Genomic DNA, 17,154 nt, shown 5'->3' with positions numbered 1-17,154 from the left:
GAATCAAAAGGTAGTGTGTGAAGATCACTTCATGAAAATGCTAAAATGCTAAACACACCGTATTTAACTTTTAAATCTTGTTGAATTAATTAGAAAGTATACATATTATATTTTTAATATAAACTTTTTCTTATATCATTTTAGTATTATTATGTTACTCATGACAACAATTAATTATAAATATAAAATTGACATATATATGGTTTGCTTAAACGTAACTTTTAGAATTACGTTCTTTCATATTTTTAATTTAACTTAATATTAAAATAATAGTATAGTTAAAATTAATATGATAGAAATAAAAATAAATAGAATTATCTAAATACACATGTTAAGTATGTCATTAACGTGATTTATATTATTGTATAATTTGATAACCGCTAATTAAAAGTATTTTATAACAGCTATATACAATGATAGAGTATATATATATATACATACATATATATGCGTGTGTGTGTGCGTGCGCGCGCATACACATATGTATACGATTTATTAAATGAAAACATACTTCATTTTAAAAGAAAAATGTTGGTTAGTGATCCAATGATAATATTCAAATGTTAACCATTTTGTTTTGATGATGACAACAAGTCTTATGTGCTTAATAGCGTATAGAACAACACAAGTTCTCGAGCCTAAATGATCTCTAGCAAACGAACAATACACGTAATAAACAAGTCAAAAGAGTCATTTGAAAAACTCAGGATATGCACGGTTGGGTCCACGATCGACCGCATGTCAGACCGTGGATCTCTTATACCTTGGTTCTGAGAAACAAAGTGCACGATCGACTCCACGGTCAACAGTGGGTCGATCGCAGTTCTATCTGTCCGAATCTTTGATCAAATAAAGTTTGACCACTTCGGGCATCTATAATTTATAAAACTTGTTTAAACATGCTTAGAACAATTGCCTCCTTTATACCCAAAAGAGTTTTGGTTACTAGAACACTAATCTTGGTAATCACATCTAATGACGTCTTAATGACACTTTAGCTTGTAACTAGGGCTATAAACGAGCCGAGCCCCAGCTTGATAGTGTTCGAGCTCGGCTCGTTTAGGTTTTAGAAAGCTCGAGCTCGGCTTGATTCGAGCTTTAATTTTTGAGCTCGAGCTCGGCTTGTGACTAATGTGAGAAGCTCGAGCTCGGCTCGTTATACGCTCGTTATTTATCTAATAAAACTAGCTCAGCTCCTAACATAAAATCTCGACTCGTTAAGTAAATGTCAACCTCCAATGGACAACCATCTCTCCTACCTTTTTATAAGGCTTTTGTTCTATTGTAAATTCAACTCCCACTCGATGTGGGAAGTGAAAAAGTAGTAGCTAACAATAAAATAAAATTCCCATTTTGGAGTGCCAACTGTATGTATGAAGTATTTAAGTGAGATAATGATTCGGTATGTATGCGTGTATCACTTTGATTGGGAATATTGCTAAATAAGATGATGATACAGTACGTATCTAAATTCATGTATGTATTGCATAAATTTCAATTTGATTGTTAATGAGTGTGTATCATAAATACCCACGGGCCATTTTAACTCGCTATGTTAATGGGTCACCCTTGATGGGCTTCCATATTGTTTAGTCTAGGACTATCATTGGCCTACTATTTATTACTTGACTTGGGCTCCTTTTAGTGGACCATCTTTAGTGGGCTTGACCCACTCCTTGCTATATACACTAATAAAGACTAGGAGGTTTTTCAGAGGTCATTCTACTCATTCATTTTACACATACAAGGAATGAGATGGAGAAACTCCTTCTCCTGTCATCAATATTCATGGAGACTCGGCAAAAGTCAACCACCAACAGCATCATCAACCCCTCTTTACCACCCTCGATGAGAACTATCTCGACGGGTTACTACGGCCACCCAGAGTGTAAAGAGGCGGTTCCCTCACAAGTTGCACTCAGGTCAGTTTTGGCTTGATCATTTGGCGCCATCTGTGAGACACGCAACGATAAGTCTAGCGTTCTCACTCATGATTATGGATCAGAAATTCTATCAGACTTCCACGATAAGTTTTCTTTTTCCTGTTAAAATTTTCGAAAGGAAGAGTATGTCGGCATATGAAACATTCGTCGGTTGATGTATAAAGAAAACAAATAGTCTTCTAGAAACTTGGTCGAAACTTGGTCCAGGTATATCCTATGGAAAAATACATTATACTAATTGTTAAATAGTTATCAACTAAAAATATAATATTATAATATTCTAATACAAAACCAATGATTTAGTTTGCATCGCTGTCATATTAACTTTGACCAAAATTTATATGGCAAATTAAATGCTTGCACGCACATCGATTGTTCCAAACTTCGACTTGCTCAAGCTCTGTATATCATTCATATGATAAATAACGTGCCTTCTAATTCAGGAAATTGATTCACGGTTGTAATCTGGTTATGATTTTCTTGTAAATTCTAACTCATAGATGTGATGCGGTTATTGCCTTATTGTTCAGTAAGCGACATAAATCTACAAGGGTAACCGTCCAACCACATCATTATATTTATTTATTTATTAATATTATTATTTTATTATTATTATTATTAATGAAAAACATTAATAATTGGTAACCGTCGAGTTAGTGGGTAATCGACAAGATAACAGGAGGGAATTAATTCGTATAACCGAAGTAATTGAGGAGCAACTGTATCCCACTTTATAACCGTTGGTTAACCGTCACGTGTAACTGGTTATCCTATTGCGACGGTTGGTTTGTTTTGGAGAAATCGTCAAAAACTGTTTGACCTTTTTGACAACCGTTGGCGCTTCAGACCAAGGAGGAGGTAAATTATGTCGTTTATCCCGGTTGATGTAAGCCATATTCATATTTCAAGATATCATTGTCTAATGATTATGTTTGTTGATGCTTTGTTTCATACGGAGTATATGTCATATAGACATATCATCATCATCATCATTGATCTAAGCATTGGGATCGTTCCATGCTTGCAACATATGACCGACACCCACATGGAGAACTAGCACCAAGCATTAAGGTTTTGAACAAGTGGGAGCTATTGTACGTGGCTGCAAGTCTGCTATGGCGGTGACGCTAAGTTCGTTATTGCCCCAAACAAGACTGTAAGTGTAGCGCCTATAAGATACACTAAGGTAGTTGCAAAATCCTTTATAGCTTCAAGCCCGTTGAGGCACCTAATAACCCCGCTACGACCGGTGACACTAGGTCCATTATGCCACAGAGCACTAAATCCGTTACGCCAATTTATCGTTTTGATGACAATTTCGTAATGGCAACAAGATAAATGACTGTTACGGCATTACTTTTGAAGTCCCTTATGGTACGGCGCAATAAATCCGTACGTGACTGAAAAGAAATTGCTATTCCAAAGTTTCAAATGACTGGTAATTTAGTACCATGATGTTATTTTTATCAACTTGTTTGCACACTTGCGGAAGCAAATAACCACTTCACCTTGTCAACCAAAAACGAATGCGCATCAGCACATTTCGAACATTGTTCCGGGATGTCGCCTTGCGGTTTCAACCGATCACTTTTCATTACTCTCCCATGCCTTTACTATACAGCTAGACAAGCTCACCCTGACCGTCTCGGTTGGGTTTTGTATATTCGCCACAAATACTAAAATGATACACCAACGTGACGTGACGTCATGAAAAAATGAAATGAGTACTACCGCATACGTGACGATGTCGCATGTGATCTTACATCGGTCGTCATCTCGGTGCGCGATGCATTCCTCCAACCGTTGTCGTTCCCGATGTAATGACGTCGCACTATGCCATTCCGGATGTACGTTGCGGTTTGAGATATTCTACATGCTTAGATGTTCCATGATGATTTACCTAGCAAGATATAGCGCGATGCTTGCTTACGTTTTTGTTGAAACAAAGGAAAGGGGATATACAAAAAAAAAAAAGATAGATGAAGATGCCAAAAAAAGAAGAAAAAGGTTGCTGGCAACTTTAATTTGAAACGGCTTTTGAAAGAATTAAACACGTGTATGAAAATAAGCTAATCATAGCTTTTAGTTTACTAACACGTGTAGTGCAAATTGGAAGATTGTAGAGTGGTCTGATGTACTTGTCATCTTGTGACCAGATTTTCTCCTATACGGATGATATCTTGCATTTCTCAATATTACCTTATGATGTATTTAACACTATGCATGACGTACATATATCTGGTGGACGCATTGGATGTCGCTATGTTGGTTCCATGTATAAGACGATATGCACAGAGTACACGTGGATTTGATCCCTAATAATATTACTAGTATAATATGGGATCAGTTACGACATGACTATATTGCCCGTTAGGGAAGGAAGATGTATATAAAGGTAATTTGAGAAACTAGAAGATGAAAGTTTGAGTTAGGTGCTCTGTTCCGAATTCCGAGCAGTTTGAGACCGAGTTCAACTCATGGCATGGCTCCGGTTCAATGCCTCCATAATGTGGACGGTATTTTTCTTTTTGATGGTAAGTACCGTCCCGGCACTTGATGCCACCTAGGTTTGGGACGCTTCTGAAGCTTTGCACTTGTGTCGATGCAACATGTGCTTCGGGACAACTTCATTGTCTCCGGCCCGGCTCCGCAATGCCATGTTATGGAACAGCCATTTCGTATAATGAAAGAGTTGTCGTTCAATAGCAAGATTGAGATACTTACGGTTTTAGCTGCTTAAGCTTTGAAGAAGTCAATATATGCATAATTTAAAGAGGCATATATATAGAGTATGTATGAACAGAAGAAGCAAATGAAGTTACAAGTTTTCATCCCGTGATATATTCGGACAATAAAGAAGGTAATTTTCAGGTAGACATTTTATTATATTGAACGATGACGCTTTACTTTTCAAATACAACATATAGCACTATTGTACAGGTGTATGGCTTCACATGGCTCAAACTGGAGTATTTAATAAGTTTAACATTGTTTTGTTGATGAGTTGATAGGTTTGCATGGCCATGATCATAATGATAAGAATGAGTTATGTTCAATACATACATCACAAATGACAAGATCCTCAAAGGGGTCTGAGCTTGTTCTCTTCCATTCATGCTAAAACCACGACGCCACACCATAAGCAGGACGCCGTGCGCCAACAACGTACACTTCATAAGTCTATGGCCTTTTGGTGTAAGTCCATGGCTACATATTATAAGTCCACGAATGTAAGCGAATGACATACATTTGAAATTTGTTATGAGGGTATAGTATAAGTGCATGGATACTGAAATGTAAGTCCACAACATTATTTTTTAAGTCGGCTGCGTTGCGTGAGCCCGTGGCATTGTACAAAATGCATTGCCCCCTTTGTTACGTCTTGTCGCAAAGGAGTGATGTAACTATGATGATATCACCAAGAGCTCGCGTGACGCCTTCGGGTAAGAGCTATGTTACGCCATCGAGTAAGAGCTCACGTAACGCCTTCGGGTAAAAGCTACGATATGCCACCGAGTAAAAGCTCATGTGACACCATCGGGTAAGAGTCACGTCGCGCCTCTGAGTTCCAGTCACGTGACGCCATCGGGTAAGAGCCATGTCGTGCCTCCGAGTACTAGTCACGTGACTCCATCGGGTAAGAGCCACGTGGCGCCTCCGAATACCAGTCACATGACACCATCGGGTAAGAGCCACGTCGCGCCTCCGAGTACTAGTCACGTGACGCCATCGGGTAAAAGCTACGTCGCACCGCTGACTAAGAGTTCACGTGACACCATCTGGAGAGTTATGTTATTTCGAAATACAAGTCCTGATTCGGGCTAAAAGCTGTCAAGCACGATATAGAAGTTCAATATGATACTTTGCGTAGTATCATACCGAACTTGGGGGACTAAGATGTTATGCGGTGCTATAGTCCATATTTCAGTACGCTTTTGCAAGATGTATTAATGTCGTCATTATAATTTATAACCAGCATGTGAAATCACGTTTGTTCTATCCTGGTGATTTACTTAGGCATAATAATCATGTGAGCTGGGTAGAGGATGTTGGTAAATTTAGGCCAAATTGGGAAGGCCCCTATGCAGCGGTTGAAACGTTACCGTGCCACTTGGGAACGCCTAATGAAATACTTGTGCCACGAGCTTGGCACGCAACCAACTCGAAGATGCATTACCTTTGACGAACTGATAAGTTCTCATTTTGTTTGGCTGATCACCAAACTTTGTGTACGCGTTGCGCATCAGACTTTTCTTCTTGGTTGCTTATTAATTTAAACATTTCGTTTCCCAATTTTAACGAACGTGTTATGTAACTGTCTATGGTAGGACTTCGGTGTTTCGTAAGAATGTAATAATGTAAGTCCATTCATATGTTACACATGCCTTGAACAAAGAATATTCTAGCTTTCGAATGGCATGAACGGCACTTCGCGTTGAACCTACGTCGAAGTGACACCGTAACGGGATGCCTTCGGGTTTCGTACCCGTCGTGTCCATCCCGGCATGGCCTAGATACATGCAAGTCATGACAAACTTATCAAGTATAACCTTGAAATACCACGCTACCGTGACGACTGTGATGACCCGGGAAAATTTCGACCAAATTTAAACTTAATCTTTATATGATTTAGACACGATAAGCAAAGTCTGTAATGTCGAGTCTCAAAAAGTTTGAACTATTGTCATACATTCTATTGACCTATAGCCATTCCCGACGATTCACGAACAATTAATTGTAAATAAAGAATATATATAGATATGTATATAAACTCTATACATAGATAATATTATATAGTAATTAATAAACATTAAAGATACAATATATGATATATTAATATTATTATCATTATTTGAATTAATATTAATATTATTAGTAAGAGTGTTATCATTATCCTTAATATATATATATATATATATATATATATATATATATATATATATATATATATATATATATATATATATATATATATATATATATATATATATATATATATATATATATATATATATATATTGTAAGGAATAGATATTAAATATATGTTATTTATATATCTATCAAATATTACATAATTAATAAAATATAATATTAAATGTAATTATAAGTTAAAATATAATTATTATATTAGTATTGTTATTATTATCATTATTGTAGTTATTAGAAAATAATACAAATTATTATTAATATCAATAATAGTATCATTTTAATATTGTTATTATAAATATTATTGTTGTTAAGATTATTATTATTATTTATAAATAACAATTATTATTATTAGTATTATTATTATTATTATACTTATTTAATTATTATACTAATTATATAAAGCATAAATATAGATATATATCACGTTAACAGCTCCTATCATTATCTAACTATAAAATATTTTGTCTTCTGTCTTTAAACGGGTTACAGATCGAATTTCACTATAGTTACAAAACAAAAGCAGTTGGAAGTCACGATCCATCTTATTTCTTTTTTATTTTTTTTATATATTTTTTTTCTTCTTCTGACTTATTTGATCGAATACTTTTGATATAAATAAAATGAATTACTCACAAACACATTGTAAATTCAATCAACTCTGCACTCTCATTATCAATTACAGGTTTTAAATACAATTAACAGCTAAAATTCGAATCGAAACAGAATCAAATTAATGAAGAACAGGTACGACCTCTGTTCTTTATATTTTTGGGCCAAAACTTGAATTTGAATTTAAACTAAAAATCCATAAATGTAGAGTTGCTAGGAATGTTTCACTTATATTATCTGCAAAATTTCCCATTCCAATTTCTTCTATCGATCACGAATTTTGGGAGTCAAACTTTTGTTTTCAAAAGTCAACAATTGTTCTTGATCCAAATTAGAGATATTTGCTGCAGATAAGTTTAAATTGATGATTGATAAAGGTTCAAGGAGTAATTTGAAACTAACTTTGTGTGTAACATTTGTCCAAAACATTCTTAAAAATCAAGATCATTAATTTTTTTTTTAAAAAGGCCGCGACTGCACAGCTCTTTTTCTTCACAAAAGTTTTTTTTTTTTTTTTTATAAAATAACCATTACAGATGAGTTAGAGTTACGTTCAAAGTTAATTTAAACTTTATACTTATTGTGATTCGATTTCTGGTCTACTGAAAATTCAAGGAAGAAGGAGAAATAGAATGGAATTTAATTACGAGATATAGATTTACTGATGTGGAGTAATTTCAGATAAAGGGCAACAGCCCAATGGTTAGGACGTATACGGGTATTTGAGGGATCTAGGGTTCGATCCCTGCTTGTAGCAGGAAACTATTTTTTTGGCCTTTTCAAAGTAGTTTTCTTTTTAATAACAAAATTATTATTATTAATATTATTATTATTAGTGTAGTTATTATGATTATTGTTATTGTTGATATTACTACACTTAATATTATTGTTATTATTATTAGAATTACTAGTATTATTATTCAATGATATTATCATCATTAACTTAGTATTATTAAAAGAATAAGTATTTTTAGTAAAAATCTAGAATTATTAGTATTATTAATATAGGAAATTCTATGATCACTATGACTAAGATTATTATTATTATTATTGCTATCATTATTATTTTGATCATTATTATTATTATTATTATTATTATTATTATTATTATTATTATTATTATTATTATTATTATTATTATTATTACAAAAATAATACAAATTATTATTACTCTCACTAATATTAGTATAAATATCATTTTCGTAACTATTAGTTTTACTATTATTATTATTATTATTAACATATGCATCAATTTTAACAATATCGTTATTTATAATAGTATTATCAATATTAAGAAAGTTATTATTATTAGTAAATCATTATTATCAAAACTATCATTTTCGCTACAAATAAATATTTTGTACCTAAAATATACTTAATACATATATTATAATCATAATAATAGTTTATATATCACCTACCAATTTTAATAACATTATTTATATAAATAATTATAAATAACGAATTAAGAATATTTTCATATAATACTAACCATATATATATATATATATATATATATATATATATATATATATATATATATATATATATATATATATATATATATATGTATATATATATATATATATAAATATAACCAATTATATAGATATTAAACATTTAAAATATATACACAAACTAAATAAGTATAATATATAATTCAAGTATAATATATAAACTCGTTCGATTACGATTATACGTTTTAATATATATACAAATGATATAGGTTCGTGAATCCGAGGTCAACCCTGCATTGTTCAATATAGTCGTATGTATTTTTACTACAAAATACATTAGGTGAGTTTCATTTGATTCCCTTTTACTCTTTACATTTTTGGGACTGAGAATACATGCAAATGCTTTATTAACTGTTTTACAATATTTATATGCGTGAGTTTCATTTACCCCTTTTTACTCATTACATTTTTGGGCTGAGAATACATGCAAATGCTTTATTAACTGTTTTACAATATTTATATGCGTGAGTTTCATTTACCTTTTTACCCTTTATATTTTTGGGCTGAGAATACATGCGCAACTTTTATAGCTGTTTTACAAAATAGACACAAGTAATCGAAATTACGTTCTATGGTTGAATGATCGAAACTGAATATGCCCCTTTTTATTAAGTCTGGTAATCTAAGAATTAGGGAACAGACACCCTAATTGACGCGAACTCTAAAGATAGATCTATCGGGCCCAACAAGCCCCATCCAAAGAACCGGATGCTTTAGTACTTCGAAATTTATATCATGTCAGATGGAGGATCCCGGAATGATGGGGATATTCTTATATGCATCTTGTTAATGTCGGTTACCAGGTGTTCAATCCATATGAATGATATTTTTGTCTCTATGCATGGGACGTATGATTATGAGAAATGGAAGTAGAAAATCTTGTGGTCTATTAAAATTATGAAATGATTCTTTATGATAAACTAATGAACTCACCAACCTTTTGGTTGACACTTTAAAGCATGTTTATTCTCAGGTATGAAAGAAATCTTCCGCTGTGCATTTACTCACTTTAAAGATATTACTTGGAGTCATTCATGACATATTTCAAAAGACGTTGCATTCGAGTCGTTGAGTTCATCAAGATTATTATTAAGTTATTTATAGTTTAGTTATATTATGAAATAGTATGCATGTCGTCAGCTTTCAATGTAAATGAAGGTTTGTCTTTTAAAAACGAATGAAATGTTTGTAAAATGTATCATATAGAGGTCAAGAACCTCGCGATGTAATCAACTGTTGTGAATCGTTTATAATTAATGTGGACTTCGTCCAGATGGATTAGGACGGGTCTTCACAGTTGGTATCAGAGCAGAGGTCTTAGCGAACCAGGTCTGCATTAGTGTGTCTAACTGATAAGTCGTTAGGAGGCATTAGTGAGTCTGGACTTCGACCGTGTCTGCATGTCAAAAGTTTTGCTTATCATTTTTGTCGGAAATCATATGTTTATCATCCTTAGTAAATTACCTGCTTATCATTCTTAGTCTAGACACATATTACTGCAATAATTGCATGAATAGTGTATAGACAAAATTCGTATCTTAGTGTATCTGCTAATTCATATCTTAGCATATCTGTTACTGTAACTTTGCCTGACAACTCCCGTAGATTCCTCCGTAACTTATGGGATTTTAGTATTATATATGCATATGTAAAATTATGTATTGCAGGGTACTAATCTACATCCTATAATCTATTTCTTATCAAAAATCCTTCATCTGATCGTACGAGATGAATCCTGCAACCAGTTCGAGTCCCTCAGATTCCGATAGCTATTCCGATAGTTATTCCGACAGCTATTCCGACATAGATGTTCACCTAAACTCCGAAAACAGCGTCATCGTCATGAATCAACCAATCAGCCATTATCAATTCATTTGATGGGTTCGTAGTCGACTTAATTAATGGAAACGCGCAGAAGGCAATCCCTTCCACCAACTGAATTCATCTCACAATGAACCTGAAGCATTTACCGGCGAACCTGTTTGAGACACCATTTTCAGTCTCATTTCCAGGGTAACTCGAAAAGATTATATTCTATCCACAATTCTGAACCTTATTCATCCGCTCGTTCCGATCGACAATCATCCTGGAGTAATAAGTCAACGAACTTCACGCTCGAATAATCAATTCGGAGAATATGGTGCAAAATGTACCAGCTTCAGCAATATCACCGGCACCAACAGTACCATCAATAACAGCACCGGTACCATCAACAATCCATGCTTCAATATCATCATCTGTACTATGAGTATGTTCTTCGTTCTACGTATCATTCTACCTCATGTATCTTCGTTCGACATGTCGAATATGTAATCTCTAAAGTTTTAGAGATTATTTATTCTAGTTCCAACCGAAAAGCAAATGAGTTTAATATCATATTAACTCATTAAATCCATGAATACATCTGAAGAAAATATATATGTATATATGTTTTCATAAAGATTGTAATTAAAAATTCTCTTGTACAAACTGTTAATGGTGAAAATATTTTAACGGGTAGGTAATACCCTAGGAAATATTTATAATCCACATTAATAAGTTACACTGTACATTCTTTGAATCTGATTCAACGATAATTTACTATTCTACTTACATCCACTAATATACGAATCCGTTCACCACAGAATAACCATACTCATCCAATTTCATATTTGGATTTTGATTTATCTGAATCCAACAAGTGGCATAATGAAGAAAACATTGGACAAAATAAAATTTGTTAGAAACAAACAAATTAACTATGAGAAATTTTGTTAAGAATCCACGCTAACTGTTTCCAGCTAACTGTTCCTAACTAACTGATTACATTTTATTTATCGTAGTTTATTTATCGCAATTTACATTCTCGCAATTTTATTTATCGTCATTTAATTTTTGTTATTTACTTTACGCACTTTATTTATCGTCATTTAATTTCTGTTATTTATTTTACGCTCTTTAAATATCGGGACACGTATACAAGGTTTTGACATATCATATCGATGCATATATATATATATATATTATTTGGAATCACCATAGACACTCTATATGCAGTAATGATCGAGTTCTCTATACAGGGTTGAGGTTGATTCTACAATAATATATATACTTTGAGTTGTGATCGAGTCTGAGACATGTACACGGGTCACGATACTTATTAATTAATTCGAATATTATATATTAAACTTTATATGAATTATTGGACTGTCAACTGTGGACTATCGACTGTGGACTAATAAGATTGGACGATTAAAATGAATTAAAATATTAATTATAATATATGAAACTAAACAACTCTTCAAGTTGCCACTTGATTTCATCTTCAACCTCATTTGTATCTTGACGATTCCAATCTGCGTTCAAATCTTTCATGATTCTTGAAAACACCTCAATCGGGAGGATGAACTAACCACAACTTCATCTACGGAAGAAAAGATTGATGCATATAGTTATGTACCTGAAAAACTCTCGAAACCAGAGTCATAGTTTAACACGTATCCGCGTTAAATCTTTTGACATTTATTAGCAAAAAAAATAACTTTGCGATTCCTTTTCAAAGTAGCCAATTTTTTCACAGCTCCAACAAGTCAACTTTGACTATTCATTCTAAGTAGCCTTATCATAATCCTGATATATACGATTACCCTTTTGATACCGGAGAATTCTTTTAAATTTCACCATATTATCATCAGACGTACCAGCAACCTCGTTGCTTCTTGGTTTAAATCTCTCTGACAAATCATTATATTTATTCATTGAAACCCAATCATATACTCATCCGCATCTTGTAACGAGAACTGCCATACCAATTACCGGGAATCAGCAATCAGTATTTTGAAAACTCACAGCATATCTACATCAACAATTGTATATATAATAATTATCTCCTAGAATTACGACCTTGAATTCAAAAATTTTGAAAAGGTACCCAGTTTACGAATCGATACTCTGTATGTTGAAAAAGCTGAATGAAGCAGCAGAAACTGTAGGCAATCGTAAGCGAACTTAGTCGTCGGAAATTTGATGATAAAGAATAGTATGTTGGAAAAGCTCAGAAACGTTGGAACTGGAAAACGGATTGAGCTAACCATAAAGGAAACCAAGGAGAAATACAAGTAACATACCCTAAATTCATAGAACCCAGATAAATCTAGATCCGTTGAAATCTTTAGCGAATACCTTGCTTCCGAATCTAAACCCTTACGGATAAATCTCCTTCATCATCCATCGATATTAGAAATTCCAAGATATCATCGTATATCCATTTATAAATATCCTCCATATTTCTGAAGATATCTTCATAACTATTCTTATCTGAAATCATTTATCTTTTTGTGCTATCAGTGTTACATCATATAGAAACTGTTAGTTTCTATATTCTGTAAACTTTCGAACTTAAAATATGAATGTTTTTGAAGTAATGTTGGGAACTGATGCATGAGTTAGTATAATATAATGACACTTGATCAACGTGATTATATTACAGTAAGTCATGCTGAGTTTCTAAATGGAACATGATGATTCACAGATTATAACGTCATCATGTGCCATGTTACATAATTCTTTCATTCAAATTAACGTTTGAACATATCAAGAAAATATATTCTTGATAGTTCTATTCTCAGTGATTCTGGTAATTCGACAAATCAAATCGTGCCATTACGATTTTCTTCTTAGAACATTAACAACGTTCATTCTGAAGTTTATATCTGCGAAATCTGGACCATTACAAGCGATGCTTAATCGCAAGAAGAAGAAACGGAAGGACAAAAACTCCGAAATAGAAAAATTTGGGTATAAATTGCAGTAAATAAGAGAGCGCATTAACTGTGGATGACAATAATTATAGGAGACAGAAGCAGGGACATTGAAATATAAGGGAAGATATAAAATCCAACAGCAACGCAGAAATTACAAACCATAGATATTAATACGAATAGCAATATAAAGACACGGTATAATTAAGAATAATATCACCCCAAGGTAATAGTAGAAGTAAACAGACTTTTCTGGTGGAAGATTGAAAAGAAGGATGCCAGAAATGATAATTAGAAAAATATCAAGGATTAGAACGGGATTAAGCATTTCACAATCTTTTGGATATATGGACTAAGAAAGAAAGTATAGGAATGTTGAGAATAATGGAACGGAAGAGTTTAATTTATAATGGATATATCAGACAGAGAAATCGAGGTAGATCACCGTATTTAATTATAGAGACCTTAATTACCTTATTCGCAGAAGAATCAAATCTTTTAGATTTCAAAGATTTTCTTCAAATCCTTGAATTCCGGAATTCAACCCAGACTCTGTCAAAAGTTAAGATGAATCCTTACTTCTTTATTTCACTCTTTTGTGATAACTTCACTCGTGCTCTTCAAAAAAATCAAATTGTTTTATCAATATTACTCAATGATGATAAAACTCTATTTATCAACTCATATTCATCATGAAAACATTTTTATTGTTAACCATGACCACCTCACTCAAATTTCGGGACGAAATTTCTTTAACGGGTAGGTACTGTGATGACCCGGGAAAATTTCGACCAAATTTAAACTTAATCTTTATATGATTTTGACACGATAAGCAAAGTCTGTAATGTCGAGTCTCAAAAAGTTTGAACTATTGTCATACATTCTATTGACCTATAGCCATTCCCGACGATTCACGAACAATTAATTGTAAATAAAGAATATATATAGATATAGATATGTATATAAACTCTATACATAGATAATATTATATAGTAATTAATAAACATTAAAGATACAATATATGATATATTAATATTATTATCATTATTTGAATTAATATTAATATTATTAGTAAGAGTGTTATCATTATCCTTAATATATATATATATATTGTAAGGAATAGATATTAAATATATGTTATTTATATATCTATCAAATATTACATAATTAATAAAATATAATATTAAATGTAATTATAAGTTAAAATATAATTATTATATTAGTATTATTATTATTATCATTATTGTAGTTATTAGAAAATAATACAAATTATTATTAATATCAATAATAGTATCATTTTAATATTGTTATTATAAATATTATTGTTGTTAAGATTATTATTATTATTTATAAATAACAATTATTATTATTATTATTAGTATTATTATTATTATTATACTTATTTAATTATTATACTAATTATATAAAACATAAATATAGATATATATCACGTTAACAGCTCCTATCATTATCTAACTGTAAAATATTTTGTCTTCTGTCTTTAAACGGGTTACAGATCGAATTTCACTATAGTTACAAAACAAAAGCAGTTGGAAGTCACGATCCATCTTATTTCTTTTTTATTTTTTATATATATATTTTTTTTCTTCTTCTGACTTATTTGATCGAATAATTTTGATATAAATAAAATGAATTACTCACAAACACATTGTAAATTCAATCAACTCTGCACTCTCATTATCAATTACAGGTTTTAAATATAATTAACAGCTGAAATTCGAATCGAAACAGAATCAAATTAATGAAGAACAGGTACGACCTCTGTTCTTTATATTTTTGGGCCAAAACTTGAATTTGAATTTAAACTAAAAATCCATAAATGTAGAGTTGCTAGGAATGTTTCACTTATATTATCTGCAAAATTTCCCATTCCAATTTCTTCTATCGATCACGAATTTTGGGAGTCAAACTTTTGTTTTCAAAAGTCAACAATTGTTCTTAATCCAAATTAGAGATATTTGCTGCAGATAAGTTTAAATTGATGATTGATAAAGGTTCAAGGAGTAATTTGAAACTAACTTTGTGTGTAACATTTGTCCAAAACATTCTTAAAAATCAAGATCATTAATTTTTTTTTTTAAAAAGGCCGCGACTGCACAGCTCTTTTTCTTCACAAAAGTTTTTTTTTTTTTTTTTATAAAATAACCATTACAGATGAGTTAGAGTTACGTTCAAAGTTAATTTAAACTTTATACTTATTGTGATTCGATTTCTGGTCTACTGAAAATTCAAGGAAGAAGGAGAAATAGAATGGAATTTAATTACGAGATATAGATTTACTGATGTGGAGTAATTTCAGATAAAGGGCAACAGCCCAATGGTTAGGACGTATACGGGTATTTGAGGGATCTAGGGTTCGATCCCTGCTTGTAGCAGGAAACTATTTTTTTGGCCTTTTCAAAGTAGTTTTCTTTTAAATAACAAAATTATTATTATTAATATTATTATTATTAGTGTAGTTATTATGATTATTGTTATTGTTGATATTACTACACTTAATATTATTGTTATTATTATTAGAATTACTAGTATTATTATTCAATGATATTATCATCATTAACTTAGTATTATTAAAAGAATAAGTATTTTTAGTAAAAATCTAGAATTATTAGTATTATTAATATAGGAAATTCTATGATCACTATGACTAAGATTATTATTATTATTATTGCTATCATTATTATTTTGATCATTATTATTATTATTATTATTATTATTATTATTATTATTATTATTATTATTATTATTATTATTATTATTACAAAAATAATACAAATTATTATTACTCTCACTAATATTAGTATAAATATCATTTTCGTAACTATTAGTTTTACTATTATTATTATTATTAACATATGCATCAATTTTAACAATATCGTTATTTATAATAGTATTATCAATATTAAGAAAGTTATTATTATTAGTAAATCATTATTATCAAAACTATCATTTTCGCTACAAATAAATATTTTGTACCTAAAATATACTTAATACATATATTATAATCATAATAATAGTTTATATATCACCTACCAATTTAATAACATTATTTATATAAATAATTATAAATAACGAATTAAGAATATTTTCATATAATACTAACCATATATATATATATATATGTATATATATATGTATATATATATATATATATATAAATATAACCAATTATATAGATATTAAACATTTAAAATATATACACAAACTAAATAAGTATAATATATAATTCAAGTATAATATATAAACTTGTTCGATTACGATTATACGTTTTAATATATATACAAATGATATAGGTTCGTGAATCCGAGGTCAACCCTGCATTGTTCAATATAGTCGTATGTATTTTTACTACAAAATACATTAGGTGAGTTTCATTTGATTCCCTTTTACTCTTTA

Source organism: Rutidosis leptorrhynchoides, chromosome 10 (genome assembly GCF_046630445.1).
Source record: "Rutidosis leptorrhynchoides isolate AG116_Rl617_1_P2 chromosome 10, CSIRO_AGI_Rlap_v1, whole genome shotgun sequence".
In the NCBI taxonomy this organism is placed as follows: Eukaryota; Viridiplantae; Streptophyta; class Magnoliopsida; order Asterales; family Asteraceae; genus Rutidosis; species Rutidosis leptorrhynchoides.
The sequence above is the reverse complement of the archived record's forward strand: the minus strand, read 5'-3'. Positions refer to the sequence as shown.